The sequence below is a fragment of the Haemaphysalis longicornis genome, unplaced genomic scaffold, assembly GCF_048455015.1.
Source record: "Haemaphysalis longicornis isolate Haplotype H1 unplaced genomic scaffold, Haemaphysalis longicornis Haplotype H1 scaffold_423, whole genome shotgun sequence".
Classification (NCBI taxonomy): domain Eukaryota; kingdom Metazoa; phylum Arthropoda; class Arachnida; order Ixodida; family Ixodidae; genus Haemaphysalis; species Haemaphysalis longicornis.
In genome coordinates, this window is record NW_027526368.1 from 91,869 (window position 1) to 117,562 (window position 25,694).

The 25,694-nt window shown below is 47.9% G+C and overlaps 1 long non-coding RNA gene and 1 pseudogene across 1 annotated transcript in view; both read left to right on the top strand.

Moving 5' to 3' along the window:
- Window positions 1-801: 801 nt before the first annotated feature.
- LOC144137615 (U2 spliceosomal RNA) lies at window positions 802-983 on the top strand (annotated as a pseudogene).
- Window positions 984-2,550: 1,567 nt separating this feature from the next.
- LOC144137614 (uncharacterized) overlaps window positions 2,551-25,694 on the top strand; it is a 35,809-nt gene continuing 12,665 nt past the window's right edge. Inside the window, exons 1-3 of the long non-coding RNA XR_013315695.1 lie at window positions 2,551-2,721; window positions 8,217-8,325; window positions 18,003-18,168. This is a non-coding gene — a long non-coding RNA (uncharacterized LOC144137614). The remainder of the gene's footprint in view (window positions 2,722-8,216; window positions 8,326-18,002; window positions 18,169-25,694) is intronic.

Consider the following 25,694-nt stretch of genomic DNA (forward strand, 5'->3'; position numbering starts at 1 on the left):
CCGGCTGAACCTGCTGCCCCTCAATGGCGCGCGCCCTTGGGCCTCCGCAGCCGACCAGCGGTGCAGAGCGTGTGGCTACCAGCAAGAAACCTTGCCACACGTCGTCTGCCACTGCATGGTCCAGAGCCAGGCCCTCACACGTCGCCACAACGCCATCGTGGACCGCATCAAAGCGGCTGCCATGCCGCGGTTCACGGTGAGCCACGAGAACCGGCCGGTCGGAAACTCGAGCCTGAGACCGGACCTGGTACTGGTTCGAGGGGAGGAGGCCATCGTGATCGATGTTGCCTGCCCCTTCGACAACCGCCGAGCTGCGTTTCAGGAAGCTCGACGGGCGAAAGAGGATAAGTACGCAGGCATCAAGGAGTACTTGTCCCGGCGCTTCCAGCGAGTCACGGTGGAGGCGGTCATCGTCGGTGCCCTGGGGTCCTGGGATCCAGAGAACGACCGGGTCCTGCGCCGCCTCTGCAGCAAGAGCTACCTGCGGACCATGAAGCGCCTGGTCGTCAGCGAGACCATCATGAGGAGCAGGGACGTCTACGCGGCACATATTGCTGGGAAGCGCTAGGCGCCTCTGATGGTTTTTTTTTTTTTTTTTTTTTTTTTTTTTTTTTTTTTTTTTTTTTTTTAATTGTAGATAGTGTAAATAGCTTTTGTATAAACTCTTTGACAACCCTTTCTAGGCACTTATAAATTGTATAAATTCTTTGACAACCCTTTATAGGCACTTAGCTTTCTCTTTTTCCTCTTATTTTTATACTGTATACGTTTCAAACATGTATAATTTAAATCATTTGCACCATCAAATGTTATGAACATATAATAAAAACTCTGTTCTTATCAGCTTAATATCTGATACGGGTCCTATTTGGACCCAAGATATTAAACTTATTTTTGGAATGCGGCGGAGTGCTTGAGGCTTGCCTCACCTCCGCCACGGGTTGGCCCGGTATTGCACTGCCTCCGGGATCGGCCCACTCACCCCCACCACGGGGGTGAGACCTTTACAAACCCAAAATCAGACCTGAAAACCGCACCACTGGGCGCAAATATTGTGTCCGGCTGCGACCAGATGCACGAGCGCGAGTCGTTGAGGGAACACGAAACTTGCTGTCGCCTTGCTTGCGCCGGCGTGGCTGCAGGGAGCCGCTAAGGTTTTCCGCTTGAGCGGAGTGTTGTTTAACGTGGTTTTCGAGCCCATCGTACGAGCCGCGCAAGTTGGTGCAGGAAAGCACATGATACACTAACATTCGCCGACGACATAACGCAAATCGCCGAAGACCCAGACACCCTTTAATCGAGAGTCAACGTAACATTATCGCAACAAACCTGGACTGACCCCGAGTCCTGCAAAATGTAGATCGGTGTACATTCACGGTGCAAGGTACAGCTCTGGAGAGTCCAGCCAAGTGCTGGTCACCCTGACCTCTGGTGGTCGCGGCCACCCTTCTCGCTAACCCGGTTTTCTAAACAGTTTTGTTGTCCCTCCCTTCCCTCTCTCTTTCTCAGCTTGGCTGCAGAAAAAGGCGCCGTGCAGACAAAACACAAGTTTGGTTCATTCGAAAGATTGCCCACTTAGAATCACACTGACACCACTTTTAACGTAAACTTCACTCAAATAAGCTGTATAAGGGAACGGCTATGCGGCCCACTAGCTCATTTCCCGCAACAGAACCTGGGATTGTTATATGCACAGCTGTGCGATTGGCTGAGGCCGGCAAAAGCAAATGCAGCTTAGGCATGGCTCATAAGCTTGCAGCACAAGCTGTTTTCACTGTAATGTTTTCAAGTGTAATGCATATTCATTTTATAGCAGTGAGAATGGTGGGTTAAACAGTGGAAGAAACATAGAAGTGCCGATGCATGCTGCGGTTGGTACTGGTTGCAGTATGCTTCTTGTAGCTGCACAGCAGCCTGCCGCTTTGGGGTTGTCCCACACGACACTGGCCGATTGGCGTAAGCGACATTGCCTTGCATGACCCTGTTTGTCGATTCAAAATTCCCATGCCCCATGTTTCACGAAAGGATCACTTCCAATCGCAACAAAAACAAGCCAGGTGCAAATACGGTCAGAACCGAAGAGTGGGTGGACAGCGGTCCTGGGCAGTACGGTGGCACCATCTAGGAAGACTGACGGTAAATAAGACGTTTCCGCTGCAGATTTAACGGCGTATTAACGTTTGCTTGCAGACGTGTCCTTGTTGCATCATTGCAGACGTATTAAAATTAAATTTTTTCATATTTTAAGTAAGTGAACAGTGAACAAAGTGCCACAAACAAAAATATTTTGTTTGTTTTATGTTTAAGAAGTATTATATTTTTTATTGCCGATCGAAGACGCTGGGTGCAAGAGTGCTAGAAATGGCATTTGAAACCCCAAACATCTCTCTCGGTGCTCATTTGGCTCGAATGTCGTTTTAGCCGAATGGCATTTCAAAACCTAGTGTAGCAGCACAACTTGGCATTTGAGTGAAATGACATTTGGTTCAAATGACATTCGGACGCTAGTGTAGCAGGGGTATAATTCCTAATCATGATGTTTTACTTTTTTTCTGATGCAGCACGGCCAACCTGCAAAAAATGCCCTCCACGCCGCCATGTTCGTGCTGACTGTTCCTGGGTGTCTGCACGCAGTCCTGTCTCCAGACATTGCGAATGCCATCCGCCGACAGAAACTGCCTTAGCTTGACGAGCCATCTGTTAGTGACAGACCAGGAGGGAGTGAGTAGGACTGCTGAAGCTTTGCATTGGATGCGAACTCATAGTCTTCAGGGGAACTGGACACCTCTCTCCGGGCAATGGAAATAAATAAAATGGAGCTAGAAAAGGCAGGGCTAGCTGAAAGACAAACTACAAAGCGGGAACCTTGGATCGTGCCACTGACCGCGCTAACTTGCACTTCCTGAACGAAGGCCAAAAAGCTGTTTGTGAGTGAAAAAGCAGTGTCATGTCTGGAGTGCCGACACGGTGAAGGATGCGCTAAAACTTAATTATGCTCTTGGGGAAGTGGCCCAAAGTCGTTTCTTTTTCCCTAACCAAGGTAGTGTGGCCATGCCATTGTTGCCACCCTGAAACCGAAGCGCAGCATGTGGAGTTCTGAGGGCTTGAGCCTTCATTCCTTAAGCTGGTGCTGCCCGTGCCACGGCGACTACTTATGTGGGGGCTGCTGTGCTTTTGAGCAGTCGAGTGCACATGACACTGTTGTAGCTAGAGAGAAAGAATTTTTCAGAAGGTGAATAATTCCCGGTGTGTCTGTGAGTGTGTGTGTGTGTGCGGGGGGGGGAACAGGTGATAAAATTGGAGTGCAAGTCCGCATTTCTGCAGCCCAGCATGGTGGTTCTCGGAAAATGTGGGAACTGGAACCATGTTTGGGGGGTCCCAGTGACCTTTGCGCTCTTACCTTCGTTACACCAAGTGATCTTGCCACTGCTTTGAATCGTCCCCCTAGTGAACACTTTGTTTGCATTTTTTAGACGGGGGTGGTCGTGCGTTGGCTGGCGTGCGCCCCGCAGGTGTTATCTCTCCGCGCCCTAGCAACAGCTGTGGCGCGCCTAGCAACCGGAGCAGGTGGTAGCTCGGGCGGGAGTAGCGGAGGGCAAGGGGAGAGGAGGAGCGCGCTCGGCGTGTGAGGGCGCTCACATCGCGGAGCTCGGGCGAAGAGAGAGAGAGCTCGCGCGCGGGCTGGCGTGTTTCCGCGTACCCCTCTCCGCTCACTGCGCTCAGAAATATATATAAATGCAGTGGAGCGCGATAATTACTCGCAGCGCACTCATCGGTGCACCCAATGCATTCGCATTTCCGCACGATCCCCTTCGGGGAGGTGGGGGGATTTTTTTAAGTGCGAATGCACTTTATAAGCGACCCCAAACCATCCACCGCCGGCGGCGGCGGCGTCGGCGGCGTCGGCGTCGGCGTCCGCAGTGCTCCTCTATATTTAAAAAAGAAACAGCATCCGGCGCCAGGTTTCGATCCGAGGACTTTGCGGCCGCAGCGCGACGCTCTACCGACCAAGCCACGGACACGACACTGATATCGGTGTCAGTAACGCGCCTTATATCTTTAACGCATTCAAACTACGTCGTCAGCGGCGTGCGTTGGCGACTCAGCGGCGTTATAGCGGCTTGATAACTGCGTGGTGTACACGTGATACTACAAACCCGATGGAAGAGATGGAAGAGAAGGCGGCGAGGCGGTGGGCTGCGGGGGCCGAGCGCAAGCGCCGCAAGCGGGCCGACAACCGTGCATTCGCACTTTCACATTCTCCCCCTCGGGGAAATGCGGGGGAATTTTTTTGTCTCTTGGGGGGCATGAAATGGTAACTCCCATACTAATGTGGCCAGGTGAGTCCCCTAGGGAGACAAGTGATTTGCAAACATTGCGGGATTACTAGCACAAATTGTAGTCCGGAGTCCATAGGCCATGTTTCGATCACTCTAAGTGCGTTTACGCGAATTTATTTAGTAGAAAAATCAATTCGAAAATGCTGTCCTCCTCTCTGCATCCTCGCCCATTTTCTGTGGCGTTTTCATGTCACGTCAGGAGGAAATGACTTGCCTTGACTGCACTACTGCACGGCTCGCCGACCTTCCGACAGAGCCAGTCGGACCAGCGTTTAGTCCGCCTGCCGCTGACGGATCGTCGCAATTAGTTCGCTCAGTTGAAACTAAGCCACGACACGTTCGTGAATGGAAGAATGTGCCTTTCTTTACTTTGCTAGTTTGTACACTGTATCAAGCTCAGAGTCCGGGTCGCTCCACACAAGCGCTGCACAAGCGCACATGCGATGCTTCGCTGACTGGTACGCTAGTAGAAAATCTAAGGCCACTTGAAGGCAGGAGAAGAGTCAGCGAGGTCAGTATAGGTACTAAGGAAATAAAGTCAACTGAAACTTTTGCCGTACAGCGTAAAACTAGGAAGCAGGAAGCACTTTTTTGCTCTGGGTGAACAAAGAACAGCGGTCAGGAGCACGACCACACATCTGCGAATGCTTTTCCTTATAAGAAATGCAATTGCTAGACGTGAGATACTGTGGTAATTTGGGGGACACTTACTGCATGAGCACTATACAACAAATAGTCACCTAAGCTGCTTGAAATGCTTAAACTAGATAAAAGTGTATGGTTGTACATTATATACTTTATATTTCCAAAGCTGGCAGCGCTGGCCTGTGGTTGATTGGTAAGGAGCGCTAGGTATGTTGTTTTTGCAAGTCACGAGTTCGAATCCCTGAGGGTACATCCTATTTTTTTTTGTAAGTTGACTTTTTCGTTTTCTGCTGATGTTTTCTATACTGAGTTCACCATTTTTGGGCGGTAATGTTCACTGCTGCATGAGCGAGTTCGCGGAACACTAGCAGATTGACACTGACGTGCTAGCGAGTTCCCATTGGCTTGCTGTTGCCATAAGCACTGACTGTTTGCGGGCAGTGGGCACAGGCCAGAATCAGCAGACCGTTAGCCTGGTGCGAACACACTTTTTACGAGGCAGGCATGAGTGAGGCAAGCTCCAAATATTGATTGATTGTTGGGTTTAACGCGCCGACGCAACGCAGGCGATGAGGCGCGCCGTTGTGGAGGGCTCCGGATTAATTTTGACCACCTGGGGATCTTTATCGTGCGCCGAAATCTCGTACACACGGGCGTTTTTGCTTTTCGCCTGCATCAGAAAAGCGGCCGCCGTGGCCGGGAATCGAACCCGCGACCTCGTGCTCAGCAGCGCAACGCCTTAGCCACTGAGCCACTGAGCTCCAAATATGGGAGAAAAGCGCATGGCATTTGAGCGTCTGCGGTAATGCAAAGGGTGTTCATCCACTGCATAGGCCTTGGCTAGTGATTGCTACGATTCCAAGCCGCCCTGGGAGGCTTTACTTCAGGATTTTACAGCCGACAACATGGCAGAAGTGCAGTATGACAATTATTGAGATATCGAGAATGGCCATCCAACAATAACGTCGGATGCTGAGCACAGCTAGAACCGAAACTGAAACTTGTTTGAATGCTAATTTTGGACATCGTCCAATTACGGTGCACCTCCTCCAGACGTCACAGCGTTTAGTTGGTGCGGCCACCGCAGACTGCGTATGGTAGTTTTTCTTCTTTTGGGCTTTATAAAAATAATTACCGACTTATCAACTGGATAAACGATGAAAAGTGTGTTAATTTGAGCCAGTCTACGCAGTGCAAGCAAAAACGGCAGCTTGACAAATTCACCTCAGTGACCCTTTAAAAGGCAGTTCTCTGAATTTCTGCACATTTATTTTTTTGTCATCTTTTTATGATCTATGCACAAGCAGGTTATAGCCCAAAATCAAGTTTATTTTGACGTAATGTGCGTATTTTCCGAGAAAGAAAATTGTTAATGTGTCGTTAGCATGGTACTGTTTTTGGCCGCTGCCGTTTTTTTTAACTAAGTCACTTTGTGGACTACAAGAAACAGCAGTCACTGGCTCATATTTATTTCTCCTAAGCCTGAGGAATGATTGGGAAAGGTTGCATGAGGGGATCTTTTGGTACTGTATTTAGTGCAAGAATCGTGCAGGGTATGTAAAAATATTCCAAGGATATCAAAGTGCCTAAGGGTCGTGAAGGTGAATGCACTATGAAGGCAAACTGTAACGAAATGTCTGGGCCATTAAGTACAATGTTTTCTGACAGTGTTACCTTGAAAAATGCCCAATGTGGAGGCCCTGGTATGCAATGTACCCTGCATTCCAAGTGGAAACCAAAAATTGCCCTTTTCCAAACAGAAACTGCAAAAAGGGTGGTCTTTACGGCCAGCCGGGAGGGATGTGGGAGAAAGGAAGACAGTGGGCATGATTGGTGGGGTCACTGCAACTGCCATTGTTTGTGTTTCGGGTTGTGCGTGTCGTACAACTCTAATCTTGCACAAAAAGCGCTTGTGGACATGTGTGTCCCAGAACTTTTTCAATTGGCCCCTGGGCGGGGGGGCACGCATATGTCCTCCGAGAAGGCCTCAGTGTAGGAGGTTTGTAAAGAGGGAGCGACGCCTGAAGGTACGCAATTGGCGGTCTAAAATTTTAGGATAAAAATTATAAATGACAAGTCACTGCCAGGCTTAAAAAAGAGGCACTGAATTTTGTACTGAACAAAACAAGTTTATTTATTCAAAATGCAAACAAGAAAATATTACGCATATGGTGCACACAAGCGCTCCACTCTTGGTGAAGGTGACTTCACGAATCACGTCGCACGCGTATAAGAGAAAAGCACAGTCGCACGGGGCCGCTCAGTATACCTAGGCCCAAACGAGCGCGAAGTTAGGTAAAAGAAAGACAAAACTCTGCGATCTCACAGACCTGTTTGTACAGACCCGTTTATGAGTACCCATGTATGCATGTGGAAATCTCAAACCAGCTGGCACGGCCTGAGGGAAAGATTGAAGGTTTGGAGAATTGATGTCATTTGAGAAAGGGATAGAAAAAAAGGGCCAGGACTGTATTTGTACTATTGGCAACAAAACACAGTTTGAAAGAACAGGGTGAAGGACGAGCGACCCACTGCGGCGATTCAGTGGCTAAGGCGTTGTGCTGCTGACCACGAGGACGCAGGTTCGATTCATGGCCGCGGCGGCCGCTTTTCTGGTGGAGGCGGAAACGCCCGTGAGTGGGAGTTTTCGGCGCACGTTATAAAGATCCTCAGGTGGTCAAAATTAATCAGGAGCCCTCCACTACGGCGCGCCTCATCGCTTGCGTTGCAGTGGCACATTAAACCCTACAATCAATCAAATCAATCAATCGTGGAAGACGAGTGACCTGGTGTACAGTGAGGTTTCTTGGCCCATCCTCTACGACTTCAGAAGTCTGAGGGCCCCTGCTTTCAATCGTTCATGAGAAAAAATGCAATGCTGAACAAAAACAAATACAGAATTGGTTCACTTCAGAAGTCGAGAATAACGTCTGCACTCCTGTCCAGTCCTCCGAGGTCCTTCCCCCCTTTTCAGCATCCCTCTCACCCCACAAGAACCTGCACCATGTTAGCAGCTGGCCCTGTCGATCTCCGAAGACAGCGCTTTCCACGTTTCGGGAGGTGTCGGGTGCCGGCCAGTGGTGACAGCCGTCTCGCTATGGGGTTTGCTACGTGCGATTACATGCTTTGCGCGGTCAAGCTAAATTTCTCAAAGTTGCTCGTTTCAACTTCGCGGCACAACCATGCCTTTTTATCTAAAGTAGCGCGATTGTTTATTTGTCTTTATTCCAGGATGCTAAAAAGAGTTGGTCTACCAGGATCATGACTGCAGCTGGGGGTGCAAGTCAGGAGTTGGAAATAGCATGTGTCATCTTGAAGCACAACCATGACACCACACCAGGTATGTTTTCTTCATACTGAGAGTTCAGGCGGTTAAGTAACGAACAAAGTTGCATTCGTCGAGCCTCTAATTGACAGAAATGTGTGACCAAGCTCGATTGCTGAAAAGCTGCAGACCACTGAATTGCCACTAAAGACCCTGCTGGTTTTTCTTTGTCTTCACAGGCAAGGTGATCACAATCAGATTTTCAAAACCTCAAGATTAGCAAGAACAGGGCAGATGATGCGTCAAAGCTTAGGGTTGGTTAGGGAGCTCAATGAAAAAGAAAATGCGAGGGTTGTCATGACAGCGGGTGAAAATTGAGCTGCAAGGTCTGTTGGCCCAAGCAAAGGAAATGCAAATAATCTTTGGAGGCTACCCAGAGGTGTTGCTTCTAGATGCCACATACCGCACAAACAAGCATAAGATGCCTCTCGTCGTATTTATGATTGAAGATTAAGGTGGGTGCTGCCATGTAGTTGTAAAGGCCTTTATTGCATCAGATCAACAGCATATTGTGACAAAGCCTCTGCAAACATTTGTGGGAAACAACCCAAAGGTGTCAGAGACCGGTGGGGTCATTGTGGATAAAGATTTCACTGGGATTGGCACCATAAAGGGGCCATCTCAATCGCAGTCTACTGAAAAGCTATACCAATTCCATGTTATGAAAGCCTTTATGGGGACTGCTGGACAAGTTTGAAAGTCTTGTGAGAAGAGAGACTGTCTTTACAGGAGCTTCAAAGAGGTGGTGTATGCACTCACACCTGGTGCATTTGAAGAGGCCAAAGCAGTCTTCTTCAGGTTTACCAATCACAATGCAAATTGGGCATGCATTCCACATGTTGGGGCGCAACATCTCTGTGTCAGAGTTTATTGCAGGGAACAAGACAAAGAACAGTCGAGTCGCAAAGTGGAAAAATCGAACAAATTTTCTCATCCTTGGTGAAGCTGCATGAGCCTCCTTGAGGAATTCTAAGGGTGTGAAGCACACAGACAGGGGAAAGCAGTCATCATAGAACCATTATGAAGACATAGACTTACACTTATTGTGCATCAAGCTGGCTACAAGCACTGTGTGCCAAGGATCTCCCTCCATATGCCTGTGCTGCTGTAAACAAGGAGGTAGAAATCACTAAAAAACAGAAGGAAGACAGATCCATCTGCATATGCAGTGGCATTCAGTTTGGCAATGCATGGTTCAGTGTCAACACCACCACACAAGTTCAGCAGCAACATATGCTGCAGATTGGCACAAACCGCATGAATCCGAAAGAGCTGTGCACGAGGACGCCGGTTCGATTCCCGTCTGGGGTAGCCGCTTATTTGATGGCGGTGAAAAGCAAAAATGCTTCTCAGCCATTTGGTAAAAAACAAGCTGTCGCTTCTCAGCCATTTGGCTAAAAACAAGCTGTCGCTTCTCAGCCGTTTGGCTAAGAACAAGCTATCGCTTCTCAGCCATTTGGCTAAGATCAAAGTATAGCTTCTCAGCCTTTTGGCTAAGAACATGCTATCACGTCTCAGCCAGCCATTTGGCTAAAAACAAGCTATCGCTTCTCAGCCATTTGGCTAAGATCAAAGTATAGCTTCTCAGCCTTTTGGCTAAGAACATGCTATCGCGTCTCAGCCATTTGGCCAAGAACAAGCTATTGGTTCTCAGCCATTTGGCTAAGAACAAGCTATCGCGTCTCAGCCATTTGGCTAAGAACAAGCTATTGAGTCTCAGCCTTTTGGCTAAGAACAAGCTATCACTTCTCAGCCATTTGGCTAAGAACGAGCTGTTGGTTCTCAGCCATTTGGCTAAGAACAAGCTATCGCGTCTCAGCCACTTGGCTAAGATCAAAGTATAGCTTCTCAGCCTTTTGGCTGAGAACATCCTATCGTGTCTCAGCCATTTGGCTAAGTACAAGCTATTGGTTCTCAGCCATTTGGCTAAGAACGAGCTATTGGTTCTCAGCCATTTGGCTAAGAACAAGCTATCGCGTCTCAGCCATTTGGCTAAGAACAAGCTATTGGTTCTCAGCCTTTTGGCTAAGAACAAGCTATCGCGTCTCAGCCATTTGGCTAAGAACAAGCTATTGAGTCTCAGCCTTTTGGCTAAGAACAAGCTATCACTTCTCAGCCATTTGGCTAAGAACGAGCTATTGGTTCTCAGCCATTTGGCTAAGAACAAGCTATCGCGTCTCAGCCACTTGGCTAAGATCAAAGTATAGCTTCTCAGCCTTTTGGCTGAGAACATGCTATCGTGTCTCAGCCATTTGGCTAAGTACAAGCTATTGGTTCTCAGCCATTTGGCTAAGAACAAGCTATCGTTTCTCAGCCATTTGGCTAAGATCAAACTATAGTGTCTCAGCCATTTGGCTAAGAACAAGCTATTGGTTCTCAGCCTTTTGGCTAAGAACATGCTATCGCGTCTCAGCCATTTGGCTAAGAACAAGCTATTTGTTCTCAGCCATTTGGCTAAGAAAAAGCTGTCGCGTCTCAGCCATTTGGCTAAGAACAAGCTATTGAGTCTCAGCCTTTTGGCTAAGAACAAGCCATAGTGTCTCAGCCTTTTGGCTAAGAACAAGCTATCGCTTCTCAGCCATTTGGCTAAGAACAAGCTATCGCTTCTCAGCCATTTGGCTAAGAACGAGCTATTGGTTCTCAGCCTTTTGGCTAAGAACAAGCTATCGCGTCTCAGCCATTTGGCTAAGATCAAAGTATAGCTTCTCAGCCTTTTGGCTAAGAACATGCTATCGCGTCTCAGCCATTTGGCTAAGAACAAGCTATTGGTTCTCAGCCATTTGGCTAAGAACAAGCTATCGCTTCTCAGCCATTTGGCTAAGAACAAGCTATCGCTTCTCAGCCATTTGGCTAAGAACGAGCTATTGGTTCTCAGCCATTTGGCTAAGAACAAGCTATCGCGTCTCAGCCATTTGGCTAAGATCAAAGTATAGCTTCTCAGCCATTTGGCTAAGAACAAGCTATCGCGTCTCAGCCTTTTGGCTAAGAACAAGCTATTGGTTCTCAGCCATTTGACTAAGAACAAGCTATCGCTTCTCAGCCATTTGGCTAAGAACAAGCTATCGCTTCTCAGCCATTTGGCTAAGAACAAGCTATTGGTTCTCAGCCATTTGGCTAAGACCAAGCTATCGCTTCTCAGCCATTTGGCTAAGAACAAGCTATCGCTTCTCAGCCATTTGGCTAAGAACGAGCTATTGGTTCTCAGCCATTTGGCCAAGAACAAGCTATCGCGTCTCAGCCTTTTGGCTAAGAACAAGCTATTGGTTCTCAGCCATTTGGCTAAGAACAAGCTATCGCTTCTCAGCCATTTGGCTAAGAACATGCTATCGCGTCTCAGCCATTTGGCTAAGAACAAGCTATCGCTTCTCAGCCATTTGGCTAAGAACAAGCTATCGCTTCTCAGCCATTTGGCTAAGAACGAGCTATTGGTTCTCAGCCATTTGGCTAAGAACAAGCTATCGCGTCTCAGCCATTTGGCTAAGATCAAAGTATAGCTTCTCAGCCATTTGGCTAAGAACAAGCTATCGCGTCTCAGCCTTTTGGCTAAGAACAAGCTATTGGTTCTCAGCCATTTGGCTAAGAACAAGCTATCGCTTCTCAGCCATTTGGCTAAGAACAAGCTATCGCTTCTCAGCCATTTGGCTAAGAACGAGCTATTGGTTCTCAGCCATTTGGCTAAGAACAAGCTATCGCGTCTCAGCCTTTTGGCTAAGATCAAAGTATAGCTTCTCAGCCTTTTGGCTAAGAACATGCTATCGCGTCTCAGCCATTTGGCTAAGAACATGCTATCGCGTCTCAGCCATTTGGCTAAGAACAAGCTATTGGTTCTCAACCATTTGGCTAAGAATAAGCTATCGCTTCTCAGACATTTGGCTAAGATCAAAGTATAGCTTCTCAGCCTTTTGGCTAAGAACATGCTATCGCGTCTCAGCCATTTGGCTAAGAACAAGCTATCGCTTCTCAGCCATTTGGCTAAGAACAAGCTATTGTGGCTAAGAACAAGCTATTGGTTCTCAGCCATTTGGCTAAGAACAAGCTATCGCTTCTCAGCCACTTGGCTAAGATCAAAGTATAGCTTCTCAGCCTTTTGGCTAAGAACATGCTATTGCGTCTCAGCCATTTGGCTAAGAACAAGCTATTGCTTCTCAGCCATTTGGCTAAGAACAAGCTATCGCCTCTCAGCCATTTGGCTAAGAACAAGCCGTCGCGTCTCAGCCATTTGGCTAAGAACAAGCTATTGTGTCTCAGCCTTTTGGCTAGAACAAGCTATTGCTTCTCAGCCATTTGGCCAAGAACAGGCTGTCGCTTCTCGGCCATTTGGCCAAGAACAAGCTGTCGCTTCTCGGCCATTTGGCCAAGAACAAGCTGTCGCTTCTCAGCTCGGCCATGTGGCCAAGAACAGGCGGTCGATCGCTTCTCGGCCATTTGGCCAAGAACAAGCTGTCGCTTCTTGGCCATTTGGGCAAGAACAAGCTGTCGCTTCCCGGCCATTTGGCCTTGAACAGGCTCTTGCTTCTCGGCCATTTGGCCAAGAACAGGCTGTCGCTTCTCAGCCCGGCCATGTGGCCAAGAACAGGCGGTCGCTTCTCGGCCATTGGCCGAGAACAAGTTGTCGCTTGTTGGCCATTTGGCCAAGAACAAGCTGTTGCTTCTCGGCCATTTGGCCAAGAACAGGCTGGCGCTTCTCGGCCATTTGGCCAAGAACAAGTTGTCGCTTCTCGGCCATTTGGCCAAGAACAAGCTGTCGCTTCTGGGCCATTTGGCCAAGAACGAGCTGTCGCTTCTCTGCCATTTCGCCAAGAACAAGCTGTCGCATCTTGGCCATTTGGCCAAGAACAAGCTGTCGCTTCTCGGCCATTTGGCCAAGAACAGGCTGTCGCTTCTCAGCTCGGCCATGTGGCCAAGAACAGGCGGTCGCTTCTCGGCCATTTGGCCGAGAACAAGCTGTCGCTTCTTGGCCATTTGGCCAAGAAGAAGCTGTCGCTTCTCGGCCATTTGGCCTAGAACAGGCTGTTGCTTCTCGGCCATGTGGCCAAGTACAGGCTGTCGCTTCTCAGCTTGGCCATGTGGCCAAGAACAGGCTGTCGCTTCTCAGCTAGGCCATGTGGCCAAGAACAGGCGGTCGCTTCTCGGCCATTTGGCCGAGAACAAGCTGTCGCTTCTTGGCCATTTGGCCAAGAAGAAGCTGTCGCTTCTCGGCCATTTGGCCTAGAACAGGCTGTTGCTTCTCGGCAATGTGGCCAAGTACAGGCTGTCGCTTCTCAGCTTGGCCATGTGGCCAAGAACAGGCTGTCGCTTCTCAGCTCGGCCATTTGGCCAAGAAGAAGCTGTCGCTTCTCGGCCATGTGGCCAAGAACAGGCTGTCGCTTCTTGGCCATTTGGCCAAGAACAGGCGGTCGCTTCTTGGCCATTTGGCCAAGAACAGGCAGTCACTTCTCAGCTCGGCCATTTGGCCAAAAACAGGCGGTCACTTCTCGGCCATTCGGCCAAAAACAGGCTGTGGCTTCTCTTCCATTTGGCCAAGAACAGGCGGTCGTATCTTGGCCATTTGGCCAAGAACAGGCTGTTGCTTCTCAGCTTGGCCGTGTGGCCCAAGTACATGCTGTCACTTCTCAGCTCGGCCGTGTGGCTAAGTACAGGCTTTCGCTTCTCGGCCATTTGGCCAAGAACAGGCTGTCGCTTCTCGGCCATTTGGCCTATAACAGGGTGTTGCTTCTCGGCCATTTGGCCAAGAACAGGCGGCCGCTTCTCGGCCATTCGGCCAAGAACAGGCTGTGGCTTCTCGGCCATGTGGCCAAGAACAGGCTGTCGCTTCTTGGCCATCGCTTCTCGGCCATTCGGCCAAGAACAGGCTGTGGCTTCTCGGCCATTTGGCCAAGAACAGGCTGTCACTTCTCAGCTCGGCCATGTGGCCAAGAACGGGCGGTCGCTTCTTGGCCATTTGGCCAAGAACAGGCGGTCGCTTTTCGGCCATTCGGCCAAGAACAAGCTGTCGCTTCTCGGCCATTCGGCCAAGAGCAGCGGTCGCTTCTCGGCCATTTGGCTAAGAACAAGCTGTGGCTTCTCGGCCATGTGGCCAAGAACAGGCTGTTGTGTCTCGGCCCTTTAGCTAAGATCTAGCTATTGCGTCTCGGCCCTTTGGCTAAGATCAAAGTATCACTTTTTGGCTTAGATCAAAGTATTGCTGGATTGCTTTTGCACGAGAACAATATATCGCTTCTCAGCCTTTCAGCTATGTTCAAGGTACATATACTTTGAATCTCACTCACCTTCCTTGTTTGTGATGAAAGCAGCCACTACTGGCATTAGCTAGAGTAATCTTTGTTTCACGTTATTTAATCATTTCAAAAGTTTGCTGCGCTTTTAAAGAGCACAGGCACTGAGAACTCACGGCTCTTGTTCACAATGAAGGAAAGCACTCAGAAGGTAAAACCGAGGAAGCCACAAAGAAATAATCTGCCAGCCGAGTAGAGGTTCCTTTTGCACAGTCGAAATGTTTCCCCTGCTTTTCAGACAGGGTTCCTTCCCAACTGGTGGGCCAAAGTAATTCCGTGTCACTCACTATGGTCACCTCATGTCAATTAAAAAAATACCTCCATTTATGTGTACTCAAATGAAGTGAGCCTCTTTCATCGAGGGCCCAATCTAATTGAAACAAGTAGTAGTGAGTAAACTCGGAACAGATACGGTCTTAGAGCAGAAATAATTTGGAATGTTTCTTTCCAACAGGTTCGTGTTTCATAAAAAGTGGAAATGTGAATTGCAACAAAACGGCGGGTCTTAGAGCAGAAATAATTTGGAATGTTTCTTTCCAACAGGTTCGTGTTTCATAAAAAGTGGAAATGTGAATTGCAACAAAACGGCGGGGAGAAACTGCACCAATTGTACAGCCTTGGTGGACGTAAGGAACAAAAGGGTCACGTAGGACACCCAACGAAGTGATGCCATCTTGAAAAGGGCCGTTCCACTGGCCTTGGAATGTGTGAATGGACTGCACCTCCTGCAGAGCACCCCAGGCACTCGTGCTGTGTTTTTTGATGGCTTTGAGAGTTGCATGGGCCCCACAATGGCATTGAACCTCCATTGGAAAGAACTGGGAGTTCAAAAGGATGGAGAGGGTTCACTCGCAAAGGGAGCCCTCAGTGTATCCCCATACACCATGCACCACTGGTTCTGGATGTGGAAGAATGCTCGCTATGGCGAAGACCTGCCTGACCCACTGTCCAAGCTGTTCGAAAAAGCACCCCGCTCTCACGATGAACCGGTTTTTTCTGCCATCTCTTTGTTGAAATACATGTGGTGCCATGAAGCCACACGTTAATGGAGTAAGACAGATGCTCTTCCATGCAGAGAACTCGTCTTCTTGGTGATCAGGAAGAAATTTTAAGTTGCAACTTGTTCTTATTTTGGTGCAGCAGCATCCGCAAAAACATATTTTTAAAATACTTCTCTGTACAGGAGGCCTGTTGCAAGAGTATGAACAACATATGTTCATGCCCCCTCCGAATCTGTTTGAATTCCATGAAGATAGGTCAAGAATGAGCACAGTGTAGACTGATAAATGCTTGTATTTAAGAGGATCAAAAACAGCACTAACGATGGGAAACTTTAAAGCACAAAGCATAGTTACCTGAGCCTCTCAAATGTACTTTTATCTCTGCACACTCCAGAAACGATGTGGCTGCACCTATAAATTAAGTGCAGACAGAAAAAGTGGCGAGCAGTTCTTTACTACTGTTGCCTGTGTGATCTTCATTCGCTGTGTAACAGATCACCACAGCACAAACCAATCAGGTGCTCGTCGTTGGTTTGCAGTTAACCTTCTTGGCCGAACAAGAGTAGCACTCTTTAGTACAGAGGTGGTATAAGCAATAGTTCAATCTATTTTCAACCGTATGAAAATTTGCTGAGCCAAGGTATGCCAACATGCTTTTGAAATGGTCAACTCTTTGCTGGTTTATTTTAATTGCATTATCATTTTATGTTGACAAATATTGATAGGTTGTGGTGTTTTATGCTCTATAGCTACGCCTGGGTTATGAGGCATGCTGTAATAGGGGGCTCCGGGTTAATTTTGACCACCCGGGCATCCTTAGCCTGCGTCGAAGTATTAACAGGGGAGTTTTTGCTTCTCGCCTTCATCTGGAGAGCTTTCAGGAATTTGTACAGCTAGCATGGAATTTCGAAAGTGCACCTACCCACACATTGTGAGCAGGCAGTTTCAAGAAAGGTTTAAAAAAAGTGGTTCCTAGGCTTCCACTGCGGCTCGTCCTACCTTCACCAGCAAAAAGAATCTCAAGGGTCGTGTTTGTTTGATTGGCCTGAATGAACGGTGCTCTTCACTGTGCCTCGCAGCTTCATGTTTGCAAGTGAAGCAGCCAACAGTAACATGAAGCCCCAGAAGCAAAAAATGTTTGTCCAGGTCACAACTTCTATTTTCCCACAGTTTTGGATTTCAATATCTGTGAAGTCCTTATGACCAGCTTTTGTCAATGAAGTGAAAAAAAAAATTACCAATACAATACCATAACAAAGCAAGCCTCAAAAACTTTATAGCCACAGAATAATAATAAAAAAAATAGTGTTGTTCAGAAGTTTTTCAAAACACAGTGGCCCTTTACCTTCAAGTGAGCTACACCAGGAATTAAAAAACATCTAGGCCATTATTTTTTGAAGAGAAAGAACGGGGCAATGTATTTGACTCATTCCTGACAAGAAGTTTGTATTTTAAATAAAGTAAGAAATTAGTCATGCTCTCTGGCAACAGCGAAGTAGTTTTTAAGGCTTGGGGGGTATGTCTTGAATGTGTGCCACGGTAGGAAGGTTTGCACTGAACCGTTGAGCACAGCTATGCAAGCTCGGTTGTATTAAAAAAAAGCTTGATTGGTTGTTTGATGTATGCATAGCTCGAAAGGATATTGAATGGATTGCAAGTTCTATGAGCAGATGGGCCCTGCACTGTGGGCCCCCCCTGTTTCTTGTTTCTCTCTTCGTGTCTGAGAACCGACATCTCCATCGTCTTGGTCTGCTAAATGGGGCGTATCTCAAACCATTTTTGGATGCCAGCCCAGTTATTGTGGATGTGGGGGAAATCACAATGCACGCAGCCATGAACTTGGTGCTTAAAGGCATCTGAACGGGCATGTACGCGTATTGGTGCACTGAGCAGCATAAAGAGGCTTCAGGAGACTTTCCTGGCACTAATTGTGACTGCCAAGGAAGCCTAAACAACATTCTTGTTCAACAGGTATAACATGGCGACAATCGATGAATCAGAACAGTCGCATTTTCTTTGCAATGAACTCCACGGGCTCCCAATTGCCTCGGAAGCCAGGTATGGGCTAGAATACTTTACTTCTAAATTAACCCGATCAATTGTGTTTCGTGTCAAAGCAGATGTACAATTGTAGTTAAGTGCCAAAGAGTGAATTGGACGTGAAATTATTTTCGAAATGCGTGGCACTGGTTTGAATTTCCATGGTTTTGGTTTTGATTGTCGAAAAGTCCTATAACTGCAATGTATTTCTTGTTTTTGCCACATTGAATGAAGGCAGTTTCACTGTATGTGGGTTTGACTATGTGATGACTTGCAGGGCGAACACTTGCCATGGGCAGCATCCATGTCACACACCACCACATCTGCTGAAGTAGAGAGCGGACAGTGTTTTTATTTCCTGAATTGCATTCTGCAGGTGCCGCAGGCATTCACGGCTGACAATTCGGCAGCAGAAAAAGCAGCATTGTGCGGTGCGTGGCCTCACGACATCCAGCTCCTCTGCCTCTTCCACGTGGCTCCCAGCAACCCGCAGTAATGTCGGCCGAGACGAGAGGCAGGAGCTGATGACAGCATTCCGAAAGGTGGGTTCAAGTATTTTGCAAATGTATCAGGGTAGCGGCACAACAGTTAAGTTTTTTGTGCTGGTACAGCTGCATCAGGATAAAAGTTGAGGTGTCATAAACCATGTTTGTGGAGGTGCAATTTCTTGTGAACTGTAAGAGTACTATTTAGGGGTGCATTCTAGATAGGTAATAGTACTGATGGGACTGAAAGGCTGACTTCGCACAAAAATGCCGCCTGTGTCTGTCAACTGTGGGGCAGTGGTGCCCCTACCCAGAGCACTGATTCACTGGTTCATGGCAGGACGACCAGTTCATGAGCAGTGCTGCGTTTTCCCCATGTGCTTAAAATCTGCTCTGTGCAAGGAGCTGCTATCATATCCTTCCCTACCTTTATCCATTCACACATTGTTCTTTTGCATCTTAAAAGTTCACAAAGTTTGCCTTTGTCCCTTTTCAAGTATGTCAACCTGCAATGGGAACAAGCATGTTCGTGAAAGTTTCAGCATCTTATTGCGGGGTGAACAACTGAACAGCACTCGTAACTGAGCAGCAGTGGTTCAGTTATATGTACCGTGACTGGGGGGCTAAGGCACTGTGCTCTTGAGTAGATTAGGTGTGAGTTTGAACCAAACGGCGGTGACCAATTTTTTGGCCATGCAACCATACTCCAAAATTTAGAATCAATAGCTCCAGGCCAACGCACGTACAACTATGTAAAGAGCTTTTTAACCGCCCGCACAGCAGTGCTGCAAATTGGGGATATTGTAACCGACATCATACCCCTTCCTTCAATAGGCACTCCTCAAGGGGCTGTACTCTCCCCCCTGCTTTTTAACTTAGCCCTGCTCAATCTTCCTCAGCAGCTTGCTCAGATTCCTCATCTTCGGCATAGTATTTATGCTGACGACAGACGACATAACCCTTTGGACGTCGGGAGGCAGTGACACACAAATAGAAGAGGTTCTTCAAACCGGGGCTGACATAGTAATTGCAGAAGCCACTAAGGCAGGCCTTGAATGCTCCCCAGAAAAGTCCGCACTTCTTGTACTTCCAGCGAAACGAACTTCTCCGTCAAACACCTGCATAAAAATCCATATGAGCCACACAAACGTACCATCAGTACCGAGCATGAAAATCCTATGGCTCACTATACAGAGTAACCGAGCCAACACTCGTTACATAGCACAACTAACTTCCGAGGTCAACCAAGCGATAGGCCTCATACGCCGCAACAAGGGGCTAAAAGAAGCTGAGCGAATACAGCTAATTCAAGCTTTTGTAATTAGCTGCATTACTTACTCTTGCCATATCTTAATCCCTCTCCATGTGAATTATCTAAAATCAATTGTCTGATTCGGAAAATTTATAAAACTGCTCTCCAGATACCTCAAAGTACTTCCACTACCCGACTGGAACAGCTCGGCGTCTATAATACCGCGGAAGAGCTAATCGAAGCTCACCTGCTGAGCCAGTACTCTCGCCTGTCGGAAACACCTACCGGCCGACACATTATGAACAGGATAGGCATCAAAACCCCAATGATAAGTGATGCACGTGTCCCCATTCCCCAAGAAATTCATGGATTGCTGCGTGTGCGCCCACTCCCACGCAATATGCACCCAGTGCACAATCAGAAGCGGAGAGAACAGCGTGCATGGGCATTGGCTAAAAAGTACCCCATCAGGCCAAATACGGTATATGTAGACGCTGCTAGTTACAGACATCTTGAAGCATATGCAGTGACGGCTATACATGACCCCATGGCACCCCCCCTCAATTCTCTCACCATACGTACGCACCACGCGTCATCGGCGGAAGAGGCGGCTATTGCGCTGGCTATATCACATCGGCCGATCCCGGCAATTATAATTTCTGATTCGAAAACGGCCATCAAAAATTTTGCCAAAGGGACTATTTCTCCCCTGGCGCTCAAAATTCTCCTTCAAAATCCTCCAACCTCCCAGGTGGAGCTGATCTGGACTCCTGCCCACACAGGGCTGGGGGACAATGAAGCGGTCCACACAGCAGCTCGAGAGCTTACCATCCGAGCAGGACCTATTCTTGTCCCCCTCCATGGAGCCCAGTCGGCTCGCGACAGCCTATTGAGCTTCCACGATGTCACTGCGCATTACCGCCTCACCCGCCGTCGATACCCGCCTGCTCACCCGGAACTGACTAACGCCGAGGAGTGACTCTGGCGCTTCATGCAAACTAACACATTGCCATGTCGCGCCAGGCTGAATTTAATTTACCCTACTGTGTACCCCTCACCCAATTGCCCTGCATGTGGTGCACACGAGACCATCACACATCTTATGTGGAATTGCCCCAAAGACCCTTTTCCCTTAATACCCACTGGCGAGCACTGGGAGGAGGCGCTGGGCAGTTCAGACCTGCAGGTTCAGAAGAATCTAACGGAACGAGCGGCCGAGGTCACGGGCAAGATGCAGCTGTCGGTCACCACACGTCAGTAACCCAGAATGTACAAAATAAAGTTTTCTCTCTCTCTCTCTTGGTCAAGTCAAAAACGAAAATACTACCCACGCATTGAGGCGCCAGCACACAATAATCCCTCAGGTTGTCTGAACTAAGTCGTAGCCTTCCACTCTATTGCATAACTGAAACTAAAATATGTTTGCAAACTGTTTTCTCCTTCAAACTTGCCACCATCAACTGTGTTTGTGAGCCAAGCTTGGTCTCTATTGTTTTATGAATAGCATATCAGTTGTAATTGTCGTATGCTTGCTCTAATTGGCAGTGGTAGACCTGGAGCATGATCAGGATTTCCAGTCTTCACTAAATGCGATCTGAAGTAAACAACGTAAAGTTAATCTTATTTAGCCGACCCTTTGCCTCGAAATTTACTTCTACATAACTATTTTTACCAGGTTTTCTCTTTCTCTTTCAAATTTCTCTTTCTATACGCCTCGAGTGCGGCCTGTAGGGGCGCCACTGAAATCCCCCTAGTGGCCCGTTTCGAAAGCAGCCGCGGGAGTCCGCGCCCCGCTCCCCAGTGCCGCCGCTGCTTTTGCGGCACGTTCCTGACTGAGATTTACCGTTTGCGGGTGTTTAAAATCCATGTTTACCATGTGGAGCAGTCACTCTGTTCGCAAATGGGGTGTGTTTCCGAGAGTGTAAATGTTTGTGACGCGAGCTTAGTGTGGTATATTCGGTCTGTATAAGTGCCATGTGTGTGCCACAGGCCAGCGTCATGGAACCGGCGTATGATGGAGCCGATTGTAGTTACACTGACCTGAATTTACTAGCCGTGTCTCCGTAACCGCCGGTTCCTCAGATGTTCATGCTACGGCTATACACTACGTTTTAAATCGGTTTTGTGCGCTTACATAATCAGCGGAGCACTGATATCTGACAGCACGCCAGTTAAGTTTGCCAATATTATTGTTCACCTCCATTTACAAGCCAGTCTGTGTTAATTTCGGGAATATTCAACAAAACTACGATGGACAATACATAATTATACTCGGGGATCATCCCACGACAGAGTCGTCTTGTCGTGAGGTGAGCGCCCGCAAACATTCATCTACTACATATATCCTCTGCGAGCAGCGCGGAGACGGGTTTAGAATATAATCCGGGTCCGCGATTAAATGCTTGTTCGAAATATTGTCATATGGCACAGGGAGCCTGCAGAATAAAGCAGAAACTGAAATCAGAGGGCTTTATCACATACCACACTCTTCCAACGGCATCTTTCATCGCTTGTTGAACAGCCTACCCTGTATACTTCCAAAAATGCGTCTGCCGTACGATCAGCTCTTCGTTGAAGTAGAAAAACAAAAGGAAAGTGAACGCGAGATTTGTGTGTGGGATTACTAAACCGTTCATTGCTTGATTCCGCTCCGCATTTTTGCACGGCGTCCCCCTCCCTGCCCCCCCCCCCCCCCCTCCTCCCCCCCCCCACCGATTTCTCGCGAAATAGCAGTGCATTTCGCGTATAGTTGGTCTAGTGAAACGTACCTGGCTTAAGTTTAGACGAACGTCTTTAGCATGCCAGAAGCTGCACTGTTTTTTTTTTTCATTTCCGTTAGAGCTAGTATGTTTCTAAATTCCGCATTGGCACAGCATTTATTTTTCTGTGGTTTCATTTCCTTGGTTCTTGCTATATGGGGTGTGTGGGCACATATTTAGCGACGCACAGGCTTGGAATATACTTTAGATTTTCGCATGGTTTATATTCTTATAAAAGGCATAAGTTTTTGTCCGGGATTGGGTACTCACATCCCCGAAACATATTTTTCTGTGGCGTATATATGCGAAACGAAGCCGCATTCGTTGTCCACGCTGCAAAATGAAGCCAACTTCTCATTGTGCCAGTATCAGGTCTAAACGAGGCGACAGTAGAATTCATTTGGCCTGATGTTTTGGAGGTGACATGGGGAATATGCTGCTGCCGTCGCTGACGCCCGGAAGAGCGGCAACGAAGCGCGCAGAACCGCGTCCCTGGGTATCTTTTGCAGGCAATCGCATACTCTACGAAGACGCAGCTGCTTTTTAAGTGACCTAAACGTACTCTTTGCCTATAGACGTCACCATAACAAGTTTTTTTAGGGCGCGGAAAGGCGAAAAGAAGCGAAACAGAACCAAAACACTGCACGAGCCCCTATCAGCCACGCAGCGCAAATCCCGTCAACGCCGCGGAGAAGCGGCGGCAGGCGGCGCAGCGATCGCGAAGCTCGAGGCGTATTTCTCTTTCAAATGTATTAGGTCTGTCAAGAGGGGGCATATACACAACTTGACAAAAAAAAAAAAAAAAAAGAAGGATTGTGGATCAATAGGAACACCTAAGCCATTTGAGATTTCCTTTGGAGTCTTTGTCTTTAGATTGTCTTATGGAGTCAGTGCCCCTGGGTTTTGAGCAGAATATTTCGAAATGAGTACTTAGTGGCATGGTTGGAAATCAGAACAAAGAATTCGCAGGTACTGTTAACCGACATGGGGAGAGACGCCCATTCAGGATACATGTACACTAGAACAGGAAGAAGTAGATGATCATTTAAGTATTTTGGGAAAATTGTTATTGCTGATACAATCAATCAATGAAAAGGAAATGAATGAATTAATGAATTTATTCAGAAGGTAGAGGTCGAGCACCTTGTGCGGGGGAAGGGGAGGAAGAGGAGGGGGGGAAATAAACCAGTGGGCGGATGGGGGTCGATCACAACGTGCGTCAGCCCCGCACGTGGACCACTTGATGTAGGTAATTTTCATTAGACCGGTATGCCCACCAAATTTCTACAGGGTCATTAAAGTTTCTTTCACATCGCTCGAAGGCGTTATCAGAGTCCTTCAATGCTTTACTGGTCACGAAACTTCGGCGCTCGCTTCATATAGGGACCGCACGCGCCACTACAGGCGCCACCGCCGCACGAAGGTCATCCAGCCACCGCGCGTGCGGCGTATTTGCCAGCTCTTGGCGTGCAAACGCTCGCTGCTTTTGGTGCCTGCGCGCTGATTAAGTGTGTTGTTTTTCGTAGTAGTTAGCGATGAATAGTCCAGTAACTGTGTTTATCACCTGCCTTCAATGGGGGTTTTATTTTTCGAAGTAAGTTACCGTAGACTTCGGCCGCGAACGGCAACGGCTTCTGTGTGCTCTGGCACAAGCGCTGCGCCGTCGTGTTTACGGATTTCTAAATCTATATCTTCTTTTCTTAAAGCAAAGTTGTAAATACCACACATACGGTAGCTGTGTAGTGACGGACTGCTGCGGGCCTATCGATAATACAATAAAAAACTGAAAGAAACCAAGTACGCATCGTTCAGACTACGCTTAATGAATCCGTTGATTGCTCTGTAATGCACAGAACGCTAAAAGAGATAGCCCAATAGTATTGTCGTTTCGATGAGTGGATACATACTTGAGAACATAAAAACGCTGCAGAAACGCGAAGGATCAAAACACGAAGAGATATATGTTACTCCATGTGCCTTTCTGCTTCCACGCTTTGCAATCCTTGCAAAAACAGGAAGCTAAAAAAGAACAATGAAACTGATTTTATCACACGCAACAAAAAATTGCGATGTTACGAAGGGAGACAAAAGAGCGTCGTTATTTTTTCGCGCTGCGATGTACAGCACACGGAGGAAACAGAATATTGCCACGTAGCCAAGAACGACGCAAAGCTTTTCTGAACGCAGCGAGCTAGCGATCTCCTGCACTACAAAAGACTAGAATGAAACACAAACGTCTAAGAAGCAGTCCGCAGTGTGACGTTAACAGATGAACGTCGATAAAGTGAGTTGCGCGGCGTTTGCTACGCATGCATTACTCTTGGAACGTTATTAATTTCAGATCCATGGAAATAGGATCGAGAACATTGTCGAAGAAACAAAAAATCAAGTTAGCGACAAGGTGTCACCCTTTCCATATCAAACAATATTGCCCGATGGGACGTACGACAAAAAGAGCAAACGGGGGCTCCGGTTGAAACGCCAGATAAGAAACCGGAATCGGCCACGCGCGGCTACAAAACAAACAAAACGAACCCTAAGGGATAATTCGCGGAAATATGAAAAGTAAAAGCACAAGGATGTCCCAAAGCTTTTTTACACGCGAGCCTGAGCGCAAGGTAATACAAGTTTGCAAACAGGTAATGAAGCACCGCTACAACCTGACTGATATGACAAAAATCCGGCTTTAAGTTAGCCTTGTACAATTCTACGCCCACGATGCTCTCAAAAGGGTACATTGCTTTTTCCATGCTCACACACAGTGCATTTCCACACACTGTCGCACACTTATAATCAAAGCTGAAATCTCCCGTTGCTTGCCTTGGAATGGCACCCCTCCATTTCTCACACAGCTGCCCGTCGCTGGGTCAACAGAACAAGGAAACGTTTTCTGTGGTATCGTTGTACAAGGAACGACATCCCGGGACGCAACACATGTTCGGCATCGTCGTTGCACTACTTAAGTCGCATCACAAGAGCGCGATATGCAGGTTACATTTTTTTTCCCGCACAAAACAAACACAACTCGCCGCGGCTCCGCCGTTCGAACCAGCGCAACGCCGCCCGAGGAGTGACCTCAGTGAGAGGGTGGCGCCACCGCGCGGCGGCCAAATGCAGCATATTGCCGCGAACCATGCATTGGGTTTGTTTATTTGTGTTTTGCTTTTACCGCCCGGCTGCGCCGGTCTGTGTTATCTCCGTGCCAAGGGAAGCGCGTGTTCCATTCTTTCTTTCTGTGCCGCATGTGTTATCTGTTCAGATAGGGAGAGCATTCCGATCTAACGTGAACATCCCGGAATAATCTTCTTGCATCTACAATGTTCTCGATGCGAATCGACGGTTCCAGAACCACGCGCGCCGAAAGATAAAAAGCCTGCAGAGCAGACGCCGGGGCATTCGATTCTGCGACGCTCGCCGACGCACGTACGTCACTTTGTTGACCACTGCTTCGCCGCCTCTGTATTCTTTTCAGTTGTTAGGGGAGCACAAGTTCGCTCCAATAAACTTTTCTTTTCCAAACAACTGCTTCGTCCTTGGCTACGTGACATCTGGTGGAGGTGCGGGGTACGCAC